Consider the following 14,449-nt stretch of genomic DNA (forward strand, 5'->3'; position numbering starts at 1 on the left):
ACTGTCATCTGCTTGATGAATGTCAGAAGTGAGAGCCCTAGTTGACTTGCAAGACTGCATGGCTCCAGAGTAAGAAGGGTGGGGAGTGTAACACTGATGAGTCTCTAATCTGGCTCTCTGGTGCAGGAGGGAGATGACCTCGATCTTGCGGAGCCCGCAGGCTCTCCAGCTCACTCTGGCCCTCATCAAGCCTGATGCCCAGTTGCTCACCCCCTGATTCTGGAGGTAAGAACACATCCTAAGCCTCTACTGTATGCCCTGGGCATTGCTTCTGTTTCAGCTGCCACAGGGCCATTTGTGAAGACTGACAACACAGTCCTGTGCTAGATGGTGTGGAGGCAAAGCTAGACGTCGTGGATGCTGACCCCAAGGAAACTAAAAATCTGTTGGAGAACTGAGGCAGATATAAAATATAACCACTGGTAGTCCAGTGCTGAAGAATCCGCCTTGATGCAGGGAACATAGGTTTGATCTGTGATCAGAGAACTAAGATCCCACTGAGATTGGGGAACTAAGATGGGGCAACTAAGCCCACGTGCCACAACTACTGAAGGCCACGGGCCACAGCAGATGATTCTGCATGAAGCAATGAAGATCCTGCGGGCTGCAACTTAGACCCCAGGCTGTGTGCTGTGCTTAGTCACTCAGCCGTGTCCGACTGTCTGCAGCCCCATGGACTATAGCCCCCAGGCTCCTCTGTCCATGGGAATTCTCCAGACAAGAATACTGGAATGGGTTTCTATGTCCTCATCCAGGGGATCTTCCCAACCCAGCAATGGAATCCCGGTCTCCCACCTTGCAGGCAGATTTTTTAAACACATACAGCCAAAGGAACAAATAAATAAAATATTTTTTTAAAAAATTAAACAAAGGCTCTAATACAGTAAGAAGAATCAAACCTCAAGACAGTGTGTGTATGCTAGTTGTCTACTGCGCATGTGCTCAGTCGTGTCTGGCTCTTTGCAACTCCATGGATTATAGCGTGCCAGGATCCTCTGTCCATGGAATTTTCCAGGCAAGAAGACTGGAGTGGGTTGCTGTTTTATCCTCCAGGGGATCTTCCCGACCCAGAGATCAAACCCTTGTCTGCTGTGTCTCCTGCATTGCAGGCAAATTCCGTACCACTGCACCACCTGGGAAGGCCCAGTTCTCTATTGCCCCATAACAAATTACCACAACTTAGCAGCTTTAAACAGCATTCATTACCTCACAGTTCTAGAATGTAGAGGTCCAGTAGGTTTGGCTGTGGGCTAGATTCTCGCCTTAGGGTTTCACAAAGCCAAAGTCCAGGTATCAATTGACTGGGCCCTTATCTCCAGGGTGTGGGGAAGAATCCATTTTGAAGCTCATTCGGAATGGCAGAATTTGATTTCTGGGACTATAGGGCTGAGGTCCCCATGTCCTAACTGGCCTTCAGGTGGGGACTATCATTTTAAGTAACTACTCACATTCCTTGTTACATGACTCACTCCCGTCTTCAAGATAGCAACAGGGAGTCTCTTTTCTTCAAGTTTTAGGCTGTAATGTTTCCCCAGGAGTCTTTTGGTTAGCCTGGATCTCCTGTTCAGTCAGATGCTCGCTGTCACTGACTTTTATCTTTGGGATGGCATTTATCCAGGCTGTTCATCAGCAGATTCTGAGCAACAAGTTCCTTATTGTGCGAATGAGAGAACTTCTATGGAGAAAGGAAGACTGCCAGAAGTTTTACCAAGAGCATGAAGGTAGGAGCCAAGCGTCCTCTGAGCAGGAGGCTTCTCTATCCCTGGAAAGATTTTACCAACACCCAAGTCAGGTTCTCACAGACGTCAGTCCGGTCACTCAGTGTATCTCTTTGTGACCCTGTGGACTGCGGCATGCCAGACTTCCCTGTCCATCACCGACTCTCAGAGCTTGCTCAAAGTCATGTCCATCGAGTGGGTGATGCCATCCAACCATCACATCCTCTGTCGCCCCCTTCTCCTCCTGCCTTTAGTCCTGGCATCAGGGTCTTTCCCAATAAGTCAGTTCTTCACATCAGGTGGCCAAAGTATTGGAGCGTCAGCATCACTCCTTCCAATGAACATTCAGGACTGATTTCCTGTAGGATTAAGTGGTCTGATCTCCTTGCAGTGCAAGGGACTCTCAGGAGTCTTCTCCCAACACCACAGTTCAAAAGCATCAATTCTTTGGCATTCAGTTTTCTTTATAGTCCAACTCTCACATCCATACATGACTACTGTACTTACCAACTGTAAAATTCAGCCAGTCTTCTAAAGAGTGGATTGATAACACAAACTTTTCATGATTATCAATGTTTTTAAAATATTTTCTAGGAGGGTCCTACCTCATGGTACAAAAAGAAATTTAGTCTTCTATCCTGATAATATCACTTGTCAACAATTGACTCTGTCAAATACTGTCCAAAGGCTCCTGATTTCATTTCATTTCCCAGCAACCCCATGAGGTAGCTATTATGTCCCCAGCACACAGATTAGGAAACTAAGTTAGGGAAGTTATTGATTTACCCGAAACTACACAGGTGGTAAGTTGGAGAGCCTGGGTTCAGACCCAGGTAAGTCAGACTCCCTGTTCCTTTCTCGAAAGCAGTGATTATTCCCTCCTCTACGGAGGCAGGAGTATAAAAAGTTCTCTTGGCACTGGTGTCTTAATGGAGGTCCTCTCTCCTTGCAGGGCTTTTTTCTATCAGTGGCTTGTGGAGTTCATGGCCAGGTATTTCTCATTTTAGTTCCAACATCTTCATCCACTGACTTATTTCCCCTGCCCCACTAAGTAGATTTATTAATTTTATTTGCCACTCTTTAAAGTTGTAAGCAGTGTCGAGGGTCTGAAGAAACATGGGTTCGGGCCGAGACTGACCCTGTGGCCACCTTTTCTGAGGTGCTTACTGATCCAGGGGCGGTAGAAGAGTGTTGCTGAATGCTTCCTAACAACTCTGCTGTCTCGGTGGCCTTTCTTCCTCGGCGGCCTTCTGTCACCTCTTTGACGCAGTACTCAGCTAGAAAGGCAAGGGGACTCTCAGGATGTCCAGTGTGCCCTCCTGAACCCAGAGCCAGATTCCTGACATGTGCTCCCCTGGTTCACAGTGGGCCGATCCGAGCCTACATCCTCGCCCACAAGGACGCCATGCAGCTCTGAAGGACTGTGATGGGACCCACCAGAGTGTTTCGGGCACGCCACGTGGCCCCAGATTCAATTCGTGGGAGTTTTGGCCTCACCGACACCCGTAACACAACCCACGGCTCAGGTGAGGCTGCCTCCTGTGTCCACCGTATTCAAAGGGAATTTGGTTCAAGGATGCTGGGCAGGGTGGGTGGTGGGGTTGAAAGGCAGGTCCCCCAGGGAGCTTTCCTCCCAGTTGGGTTTCTGGCCCTTTGTGGTGACCTGTGTCCCAGGACGTAGGGGTGGGAGAAGTACAGGCTCTGAAGCTGATTATGACTGCTTCTTGCGTCTACCCTGCACTCCCTATGAGAACCCCTTCTCTTTCTCTCCTCCCCTTACAGACTCAGTGGTTTCAGCCAGTAGAGAGATTGCAGCCTTCTTCCCCGATTTCAGTGAACAGCGCTGGTACGAGGAGGAGGAGCCCCAGTTGCGCTGTGGCCCTGTGCACTACAGTCCCGAGGGTGGCATCCAGTTTGCTGCTGACGCAGGCCTGAGGGTTTGTGAAGACTGGGGCATCGCCCAACCTTCTCCACAGACCTCTGGTCCCAGAGCAGTCTTCTAGGACTGCTTGGGCCATCTCTGCTGGGCATCAACACCTATGTGAGGGCCTAAGCTCCTCACTGCCACCTCTTCTAGAATCTACTATCTACCTCTTCTCTGGAATGTTCATGGCTGGTTCAGAGGAATCATGGCTCATCTTTTTTCTGAGAACTGTTCTCATTTTCAAGGAGAAGCTCGCCGAGCTGACTTGCCTGAAAAATGCAGTGACTCTCTATTAGTCACGTTTGGTCTGTTCTCCTTAATAAAAGTCAGTTTGCTACTGAATAAAGGCTAGCGCTGCTCGGTGCTCTCTCTCTAACTGGAGCGTTTGAACCTGTCCTAAGTCAAGTTTCTGGTCTATACTAAGTGAAGAGAGAGTCAAAACTCCCAGGAGGTTCACGTGGCATACAGCTTATGTAGAGCACAAAGGCCCCTGGCATAGGCCTGCATCCTGGAAGAAGGGGCACCTTTGGTTTGAGCAAAAGTATGTCTGCCCAGTAGTGGCATATTGTTATGACTCACTTTTTTTTTTTTTTTCTGATTTGCACAGAGCCACTAAAGGCAGCCATGTCTCTGCTGTAGCTGAGGATGACAGTTACCTACTGCTATGACAAGTCACCTCAAGGTTTCATGGCTTAAAACCATAATGACTGAACTTGTCTATATGTCTGTGGATCAGCTGGGTGATTCTGCTGGGCTCATCTGGACGCACATGGCTGCGTTCAGCAGTTGGGTCCAGCGTGGTCTTTCCTCCTGAGCTGCTGCTTTGCATGGTTATCTCAGGGTTCCAAGAAAACAGGCCTCCATTCACAAACTTATCGAGCTTCTGCTTGGGTCATGTTTGCTGGTACCCCACTGTGAAAGGCAAGTCACATGGCCAAGCCCAGAGTCCATGTGGGAAGCAACTGCACAGGGCACAGATGCAGGGAGGTGTGAATCACGAGGGAGCGTTACCATGACAATCTACAATCTGAAAGTGAACAGGCTTGAATTTATATAGAGAACTTATGGAAACAAGTATTTGCACAAGCCAGGAAAAGACAGAAATAGCCAGAGAAGGACGGCGGAAGCCTTGCCCACATACTTGCACTCATCAGGCTCCTCTCCTGAGTGTGTCCTCTGGTGTGTGTTGAGGAATGTCTTGTGACTAGGCCCCCACCCACACTCCCTGTAAACAAAAGGCTTCTCACCTGATGGTGTCCTCAGGTGTGATTTCTCCATAAAGTCTTGACCACAGTTCCTGCACACGTAAGGTTTATGCCCTCTGTGAATCCTCTGGTGCTTAACGAGGGCTGACTTTTCACTAATACCTCACCCACACAGCACACACACAAAGGGCTTCTCCCTTGTGTGTGTCCTCTGATGCAGTGTGACTTGAGGCTAAAAGCACACATAAACCTTCTCCCCGGAGTGTGTACTCTGGTGGTTTTAAGGGGTGACATCTAAAAAGCCTGGCCCACGCTTCCTACATATTTAAGGCTTTTCCCTGTGTGTCCTCTGATGTCTGATGAATGTGACTTCTGACTAAAGTTTCACCCACACTTTGCACACAGAAGATCTTCCCTCCCTGTGACACTTAAGAGGTTTGACTTCTGGCTAAAATCCAATCCACACTCTCCAAACCGGACTGCTCCAGATCCTGAGATTTCTACCCTCTCGGGAACGTTGTCTGTCTCCCCAGAGCTTACCCTCTGGGCTGGACTGAGCTGCACCTTCGACACAGTTGCCTCCCTGAGAGTTTACTGGTGGTCGTTGGGGTGGGCTAGAGAAAAGCACTGAAGTCCTCCTGTCATTGGTAATTAAAAAACAAAACACAAAGGGGTAGAGCCCCTCCCTCTTTGATGTTCTGCTTTGCCCACCACCACCCCTCCCCAAAGTGGTTTTCATCAGAATGTTGTTGCTGCTACTGCTGCTGCTCAACTGGGCAAGCATGTCCTGGTTGGTGTTGATTTCCTGCACATGAATCTGGAAATAGGACGACTGCAGAGATCACGCTGGCTGAGAATCTGCTTATGCCAGATGACAGACAGGCCAGGGGTGGATTTGTGGCTTTGAATCTGAAGAAAGAGTTTTCAGCCTAAGTAGTCACAGGAAGGGTTAGCTAGGCTTTCCCTCCTTGTCATAATGTCTTGTAGTCCATTCATCAATCACAACCATTAATGTATGTCTCTCCAAGGCAAGTTTCACCAGACCTATATTTCCATTTAACCCCTTTTGACTTTTTATTTGGAAGTAATTTCAAACATACAGAGAAGTTGCAAGAATAAGGACAGTATACAGAACAGCTCCTACCTTTTACCCAAACTACCTAGTGTTAAAATTTGTATGTTATATGTGTGTGTGTACATGTATATGTATATACATTTTTTTTCTTTGAATTAATGCATACATCAATACTCTTTACCTATAAATACTTCATTGTGTGTCTGACAAAAGTAGGGATATTCTTTTTCATAACCACAATACAGTTATCAACTCCAGTAAATTTAACATTTATATAATACTTTAACAACTAGGAGGGCTTCCCTGATAGTAAAGAGTCTGCCTGCAATGCAGGAGACCCCGGTTCAATTCCTGGGTCAGGAAGGTCCCCTGGAGAAGGCATAGGCTGCCCGCTCCAGTATTCTTGGGCTTCCCTTGTGGTTCGCCTGGTAAAGAATCCACCTGCAATGCGGGAGACCTGGGTACGATCCCTGGGTTGGGAGGATCCCCTGGAAGGGAAAGGAAAGGCTACCCACTCCAGGCTACCCATTCTGGCCTAGAGAATTCCATGGACTATATAGTCCATGGGGTTGCAAAGAGTCGGACATGACTGAGCAACTTTCACTTTAAATTAATGACTATCATAGGTATTCCAGTTGTCAGCTGATCCAATAATATCCTTTATAGCATTTTCCCCACAGCACGGGATGGTCTACAATCATATTAAAATTAGTTATGTTTCCTTAGTTTCCATTAGTGTCTCTTTCATGAGACTGGCATTTCTGAAGAACAGAGTTCTTTTTTCAGAGAATGTATCTCATGTTTAGAATATGTATCGAACATTCCTGACATCTTCCTATGATTAGGTTCAGATTATGTACCCCAGTCAATTTTTTTTAAAGATTTATATATTTTATTTTTAGGCTGTGGTGGGTCTTTGTTGCTGCTTTTGTTGCTGCACACGGGCTTTCTCTAGTGGTCGCAAGCAGGGGCTACTCTTCATTGCAGGGTGGTGGGCTTCTCATTGTGATGGCTTCTCTTGTTGCAGAGCATGGCCTCTAGGCATGCAGTCTTCAGGAGTTGCAGTGCATGGGCTCCGCAGTTGCAGCTTGCGGGTTCTAGAACACAGGCTCAGTAGTTGTGACACACAGGCTTAGCTGCTCTGAGACATGTGGGATCTTACTGGACCCAGGACTGAACCAGTGTCCCTTGCATCACAAGGCGGATTCTTAATCACTGGACCATCCTTTAGTCAATTTTTACTTATTACATTTTTTATTTGAATCAAACAAACAAAAAACCCCACAGTAGAACGTATTATTCTATATATTATTCGAAAAAGGAATCTTCCAAGTAAACATCAGAGGCAATGTCAGCTTTGTAAGTATCTGCACTTATACTAAAATTATCTTCTAGGCCATAACCAGTTATACTGACACATAAGCTACAACAATTTGTTTCCAACAAGAGTTGAACAATCTTCATGACGAATATGGGAATGTTCTTTGTGACTTTTTCTCTGAAGAGAAAGAGTGGATATACACAGGAGTCACTCAGTCTGGATGTCTCTAATACAGAAGACAGTAGAGAATAGTGGCTAACCAGAGCATATGTGAAACCTCATTTGAATTTCCCCATTCATTATCTGTCCAACTTCACTGACTCTCACAGGACAGAATGAAGCACGACTAAGACATGTTGTTCTAGAGGGTCTACTGAGCCCAATCAAGTCAGGACCCGCCCTGATCCCAAGGAAGTACTCTCTGCAGCCATGAGATTTCTGTTCTGGGATCAGGAATAGAATGGATTGGGAGCAGGTGACTAAAGCTAATTCCAGTCTCTTCCTTCTTTATTGCACATTTCTAACAAAACTGCTTACTTTATTCAAGAATGTATACGTATCCAGGACTTCCCTGGTGGTCCAGTGGTAAAGAATCCACTTGACGATGCAGGGACACGGGTCTGATCCTCGGTGGGAAGATTCCCCATGCTGTGAGGCAACTAAGCCCATGTGCCACAACCACTGAGCCCGTGCTCTAGAGCCTGGGAGCTCCAACTACTGAAGCCCTGACCCTAACCCGTGTGCCTGTGCTCCACAGTAAGAGAAACCACCGCGATGAGAAGTCCGTGCACCGCAACTAGAGAGTAGCCCCCGCTCACTGCCACTGGAGAAAGCCCACACAGCAATGAAGACCTAGTGCAACCAAACATAAATGAATATATATATCCGTAATGTTCAGAGTAAAAGCCAAGCCCTAAGTGGCCCACTAGATTCCACATTCTTTCATAACCTACTGGCTTTCTGACTCCATCTGTACTCTGCCCTTCATTCACTCCAGTCTGAGCTGCACTGACCTCTGTCCTGCTGCTGTGCAGACTGGGTCCTATGTCTGGAACACCCTTCTCCCAGATATACTACTGGTGTATCCCAAGGACACAGAACTGGACTTAACATTTAATACTTAATAAACACTTTTGAGTGAACGAGTGATAGGAGCAGAGTTAATTAAGAACGAACCTGAAAGGTTAGACAGAAGACAGACACATGTTCTGTTCTCAACACTGTTAGAATCAAAGGCTCCTTGTCTATGTTTTGTAACATCTGATTTACTGTCTTGACATGAGATTCATATTGAATAAAATGTCCCCATACACAGCATTTAAAAAATAGTGCCCTAACCAAAATATAAATGAGAAACAAAGGAAAGTAATTGACAACAAAATACTATGCTTTTCAATATGAATTTCTTGAAAGGACTACACCAGGAGACAGTGAACCAATCAGATGCTTATAGCTATAGGCAGGTCACAGTTACAAACGGAGACAGACATGGACGTGCCTTACTGATGACGTGTGCATTCTACAGATGACAGACACAGGTGTGCTATATGGCTGGTAACTCAAACACTACAACCAGCAATGCCACTGGTGATATAATGTTTTTCTTTTTTTTTCTCTCAGCTATGCCAAGCAGTGTGTGGGGTCTTAGTTCCCAATCAGGGACTGAGTAAGGGCCATGGCAGTAAAAGCACCCAGCCCTAAGCACCAGACCACCAGGGAACTGCCATGCTTTTCATATTGATGAATATTTCTTGATAAAGTTCAAAACTATTTTCCCCTTGATTTACAATCTACTATGTGAAAACTACTTTACAATATTATCTAAAGTAGATTTATATTCTAGATTCAAAGCATTATAAATAGATCCGTGGCCTGGAGAGGAAAAAAAAAAAAAAAACAGAAGAGGGCTGATGAATTGATACAAGCTTAAGAAACATTTTTTTAAAAAGCAGTATGTGGATCTTGTCTAGATCCTGATTCAAATTTGCAAAACACTTTAGGATGATCAGGTAAATTTGAACACAGACCAACTATTAGAAAAGACTAACGCACTACTGATAATGTAGTTATATATGTTTTTAAAAAGCCCTTATTTGTTAGCTACTTTGTGATATATTTAGGAGTGATACGTCACATTATTTGGGATATGTTTTAAATAATCCAGCAATAAAAGAAAAAAAGATATACAGAGAAGGAAGGATGAATCAAATGTAGCAAAACAGTATAAAGCCTGAAATGGATCCAATATGATCCAATGTTTCCATGTAAAAGATTAATTTATTAACACCTTGAGGGAATATACTTCTCAGAATGAATGAAATGCATGACCATATCGACAGAGAAGACGACCACCAGGTGAAACAAGATAAAAACAAGACCAAATGACACTGGCTAGCTGAATGCAAATTTAAACGGGTGAGTCATCACTGAGACACATGGAAAAACGAGGTGATATAAATGGAGTGAAGTGGAGCCATTAAAGCTGATGAAAGCAGTTCAAAAGAGATATAAGCCGAAAAGAATAGAACAAATCAGAACTACAAATTCATAGCTATGCCAAATAGAGAAAAACCTTAAAAAAGCTTCTGACAGAAACTGACGTGCAACTCCCAAAATAGCAGTCTTAAGAACTCAGGAATATCCAGAATAATTTTGTGTCTACCAATGGAGACAAATAATCAGTTTCAAGTTTTCAATAAATGAACAAATGTAAGATTTATGATATCACTTTGTTGTTTAGTCATTAAGTCCAACTCTTTGTGACCCTATAGACTGTAGAGCTTATAAACCACAAAACTGGTGACTTCCTTGGTGGTCCAGTGGTTAAGAATCTGCCTTGCAATGCAGGGGACTCAGGTTCAATCCCTGGTCAGGGAACTAAGATCTCACCTGCCGTGGACCAACTAAGCCTGTCTGCCGCAACAAAAACCAAGTGCAGTTGAAGTAAAATAATGATAATAAAAAGAATCAGTTAAAAAAAAATACACAAAACTGATAGATTTAATTATACTTTAAGATTTTTAACTTGCAGGGCTCAGAGGGGGCCTCTTTTAATACTTTCCTCTCCTCCTTGCTCTCTGTACTCCGATCACACTGGTCTCCCTACTTCCCTATCTCGGGGTCTCAGCGCTAGTTGTTTCCCTGCCAGGAAGAGTCTCCCACCACACCCACATAGCTACCTTCCTTACATCTTGCAATCTTCTGCTCACACATAGTTCCTCACAGAAGCCAACCCTGATCGCCCAACTCTGCCTCTACACCCTGGCACTCTGGATCCCCCTTATTCTGCTCTACTTATATATTTGTACATATGATACTTAGTATAATTTCCCCCCTCCCTCATGATCCAGGTCACTCATAGGTGGGTCATATCGACAAATTTTATTGCAGAGGAAGAAGGATGAATGGCTGGCTGGATGGGTGGGTGGAATGAAGGACAACCTAACTGTAGTATGTGGCATATATGGCATTTCAAGTCAATGAGAAAACAATGTCTCTTCAATAATTGGTGAGCACAAACTACAAACTACATGGCAGTTCAGCATATATTAAAATTGCAAACGTGACTTCTAAATGTGAGGCTGTCATGGCTAACGCCATGGCAGGCAGCCTAGATTAGGAGTAGGCCTGGTTTCCCGGGGTAACATAATTATCAGGCCTCCTGGAGCCAGCCAATCAACATATGCCTAGCCAGAGAAAAGGGAACCTATCAAGGGAAAGCTAAAAGCCCCACTTGTTGGGCCAACAAAAATTACCTTGCAACTGTGTAACCAATCTGCTTACGCCAACTACCCACTGTGTAACCAATCTGATTGTGCCAACTACCTGCTGCTTATTTTGGTCTAATAAATACCCGAGAGAACTGGGGCTCGGGGCCTTTCGTCTTCACACACCTGGTGAGGGCGGGAGGCCCTGGCTCGAGTCAGTAATAAATTCCCCTATTGCGAGTTGCATTGTTTCGAGGAGTCTTCTTTCCCGACGGGGAATTCGGACTATGGGCAGAACATTTGGGGGCTCGTCCGGGATCCCTTGACCAGGGAAGAACACTCTTTGGAACAAAGGGGAAAAAGAGATAGGGAATAGCACCGGTGCTCAGGTAGGTTTAGAAATAGACCAGAGTAAAGCTGAGGCCCTGCTGTGAAGCGGGAAGGTGTCTGGCGCAGAAAAAGACCAGAGTAAAGCCGAGGCCCTGCTGTGAAGCGGGAAGGTGTCTGGCCCAGAAAAAGACCAGAGTAAAGCCGAGGCCCTGCTGTGAAGCGGGAAGGTGTCTGGCGCAGAAAAAGACCAGAGTAAAGCCGGGGCCCTGCTGTGAAGCAAGAAGGTGTCTGGCATTAGGGAAAGCTTTCCATGAGGGAACGGACTGGCCATTCCGGCTGGCGTGAGGCCGAGGCCAGCGAGCGCGCTGGGAGGCAGCCAGCTCTGCAGGAAGGAGACCCCCTCTCCTAAACCCGAATCTGGGGAACAGTGGATGCCATACGGTAAGGTGACCCTTGTTCCAGAGGATCTGTGTCATCAGCCGATGTATGTCTGTCTGTGTGTTTTTCTGTATAACTGCCGGCATTGTCTCCTGTCTCATTGTTCTCTGGTATGTCGTTGTCTACTTCTTCCTATAAAGCCTTGGAGCCTCATTTCTGTTTCTGGGAGTTTCAGTGAACAAGCAGACAGTTGTCGGGGCAACTGACGAGTCCCGGCCAGGGCTACTCCCTGGCGGATTCTGAAGGCCTCCCAACAAGTCAGCCCCAGTAACGGGAGCCTGAGAGGGTGAAATTCCTTTCTTTTTTCTCGTATTCTAAACCGAGAATCTGGCCAAATAAAAACCCGTCTGTGTGGGCATGGGACAGGCACTTAAGAGCCAATAGGGCGCCTGCCACTGGAAGACTCCCGTGAAAGGATAAGGGGGTCACGGAACGGGCTCGAAACCCTTAGGGTGCCCGCCCCCAGCAAGAAAACTTCCGTGCAACAACTAAGGCACTCAAATAGTTCCACAAAGCATACCACAAGCCCAACCTCCTGGCCGCCACCACTCCTGATAGGATTTATTGGTGGGAATTCTCGGTGACTTTCTTCTGACTCTCGTTATGGGGCAAAGAAAATCTACCTCACTCTCTCTCATGACTGATCATTTCTCGGATGTCAGGGCTAGAATGTATGATCTGTTGCTACTGGTTACAAAGAGGAAATTAATAACCTTTTGCTCTGCAGAGTGGCCCACCTTCCAAGTTGGATGGCCGCCAGAGGGAACTTTTCAACCTTCTATTATTCGGGCGGTGAAAAAAAAAAAGTTATGGCTCCTGATCCCTGGGGCCACCCGAGCCAAGTCCCATATGTTATGGTCTGGCAAGATCTAGGAAAAGATCCGCCCGAATGGTTAAAACCTTTTGTTCACATTCTCCTAATGTACAGGCCCTGGTTATGAAAACTCCCACTGCCCCAGAGAAAGCCAAAAAGAATAAGGGCCCAAAACCGGTCTTGCAGGAATCCTCGGACTGGAACCTGATTGACATGGAGACGGAAATTAGGCCCCCGCCATATGCCCCTCCTCCATTGCAGGTTCCCCCGGGGGGAGAAGCCCCCTCCCCCCGCCCCCCCCCCACCCCCGATGAATCAGAAGGGACAAGGGAATCCCGACCCCAGAGAAAGAATAGAGGAAATAGGGGTGAGCAGGATCATGGGGAACCTTCATCTACTGTACAGACACTCCCCGTCCGGGTGGGACCAGCTAACCCGGATGGAGAGCGAACCTATCAATACTGGCCCTTTTCCATTTTGTTCACTCATAACCCCACCTGGGATGACTGCCAGCAGCTGTTGCAGGTGCTCTTCACCACGGAAGAACGGGAGCGAATCCTGGCAGAGGCGCGGAAACGGGTCCCGGGGATCGACGGGAGACCAACCGCCCAGCCTCATCTCGCGGATGAGGGGTTTCCTCTGTTGTGGCCTAACTGGGATTTTGAGCAAGTGGAAGGTAGGGAGCGTCTCCGAGTGTACCGCCAGACTCTAATGGCTGGCCTGAGGGCCACAGCTAGGAAGCCGACAAATTTGGCAAAGGTAAATTTAATAAGGCAAGAGCCCACTGAGAGCCCATCAGCCTTCCTAGAGAGGCTAATGGAAGCCTTTAGGCAATATACACCTATGGACCCCCAGGCTGAGGAATCATGTGCTGCAGTTCTACTAGTGTTCGTGAATCAGGCAGCCCCAGATATTAGGAGGAAATTACAAAAGATGGAGGGGTTAAGACAACAGACAATACAAGACTTACTGAAAGCAGCTGAAAAGGTATTTAATAATAGGGAGACCCCAGAAGAAAGGGAGGAACGACTTCGTCGGGAGGAAAGGGAACTAGCTGAGAAGATCAGGAAAGAAGATAGGGAACATAGGGCGAAAGAAAACCGGAAAAACCAGAGAGAGCTAGCCAAGATTCTTTTTGCGGGGATGAAGGCCGGAACAAAACTGAGGGAGCCTCGAAGCCCCCAGACGGGAGAAACAGAGAGACCAAAAAGGCAGGCCCTAAGAAAGATCAGTGCGCTTACTGCAAAGAACAGGGGCACTAGAAAAAAGAGTGCCCTAAGAGGGACCTAAAGAGAAGAACAACCCAGAGAGAGAGAATTTCCCCTGGAACTCAAGTTCTATATGCGGGGGAAGACAGTGACTAGGGGAGTCAAGACTCGGCACCCCTCCCCGAGTCCTGGGTAACCATATATATGGAGGGGAAACCCGTTGGCTTCATGGTGGACACTGGCGCCCAACACTCTGTTTTAAATAAAAAACTGGGACCAATGTCTAAAAAAACCAGCTTGGTGCAGGGAGCCATGGGGACAAAATAAATATTGTTGGACCACAGAACGGAAAGTAAATCTGGGGACCCATCAGGTGTCCCATTCATTTTTGTTGATACCAGAATGCCCAGCCCCTCTACTTGGACGGGACTTGTTGACTAAAGTTAATGCTCAGATCCATTTTGACCCTGGGAGAATGTCAGTCACGGATGGACTTAGACAGCCGATACATGTCTTGTCTCTAGCTTTAAGAGATGAATACAGTCTTTTTGTGCCTAAGCCCTCAGAGGTTATAGCACCAGATATACAACCGTGGGTCCACAAATACCCGTTGGCATGGGCAGAAACAGCAGGAAAGGGACTGGCTAAACAGAGGCATCTAGTCGTCATCGAACTAAAAGCCGAGGCGACTCCTGTGAGGGTGAGGCAA

General features: G+C 46.6%; 2 pseudogenes; one reads left to right on the plus strand and one right to left on the minus strand.

Annotated features, from left to right (window-relative positions):
* The first annotated feature begins 92 nt into the window (after positions 1–92).
* LOC133045596 (nucleoside diphosphate kinase 6-like) lies at positions 93–3,721 on the plus strand (annotated as a pseudogene).
* A 653-nt stretch (positions 3,722–4,374) lies between these two features.
* Positions 4,375–5,631, minus strand: LOC133045597 (zinc finger protein 133-like; annotated as a pseudogene).
* Between the last annotated feature and the right edge of the window lie 8,818 nt (positions 5,632–14,449).

The sequence above is a fragment of the Dama dama genome, chromosome 24, assembly GCF_033118175.1.
Source record: "Dama dama isolate Ldn47 chromosome 24, ASM3311817v1, whole genome shotgun sequence".
Taxonomy (NCBI): Eukaryota; Metazoa; Chordata; class Mammalia; order Artiodactyla; family Cervidae; genus Dama; species Dama dama.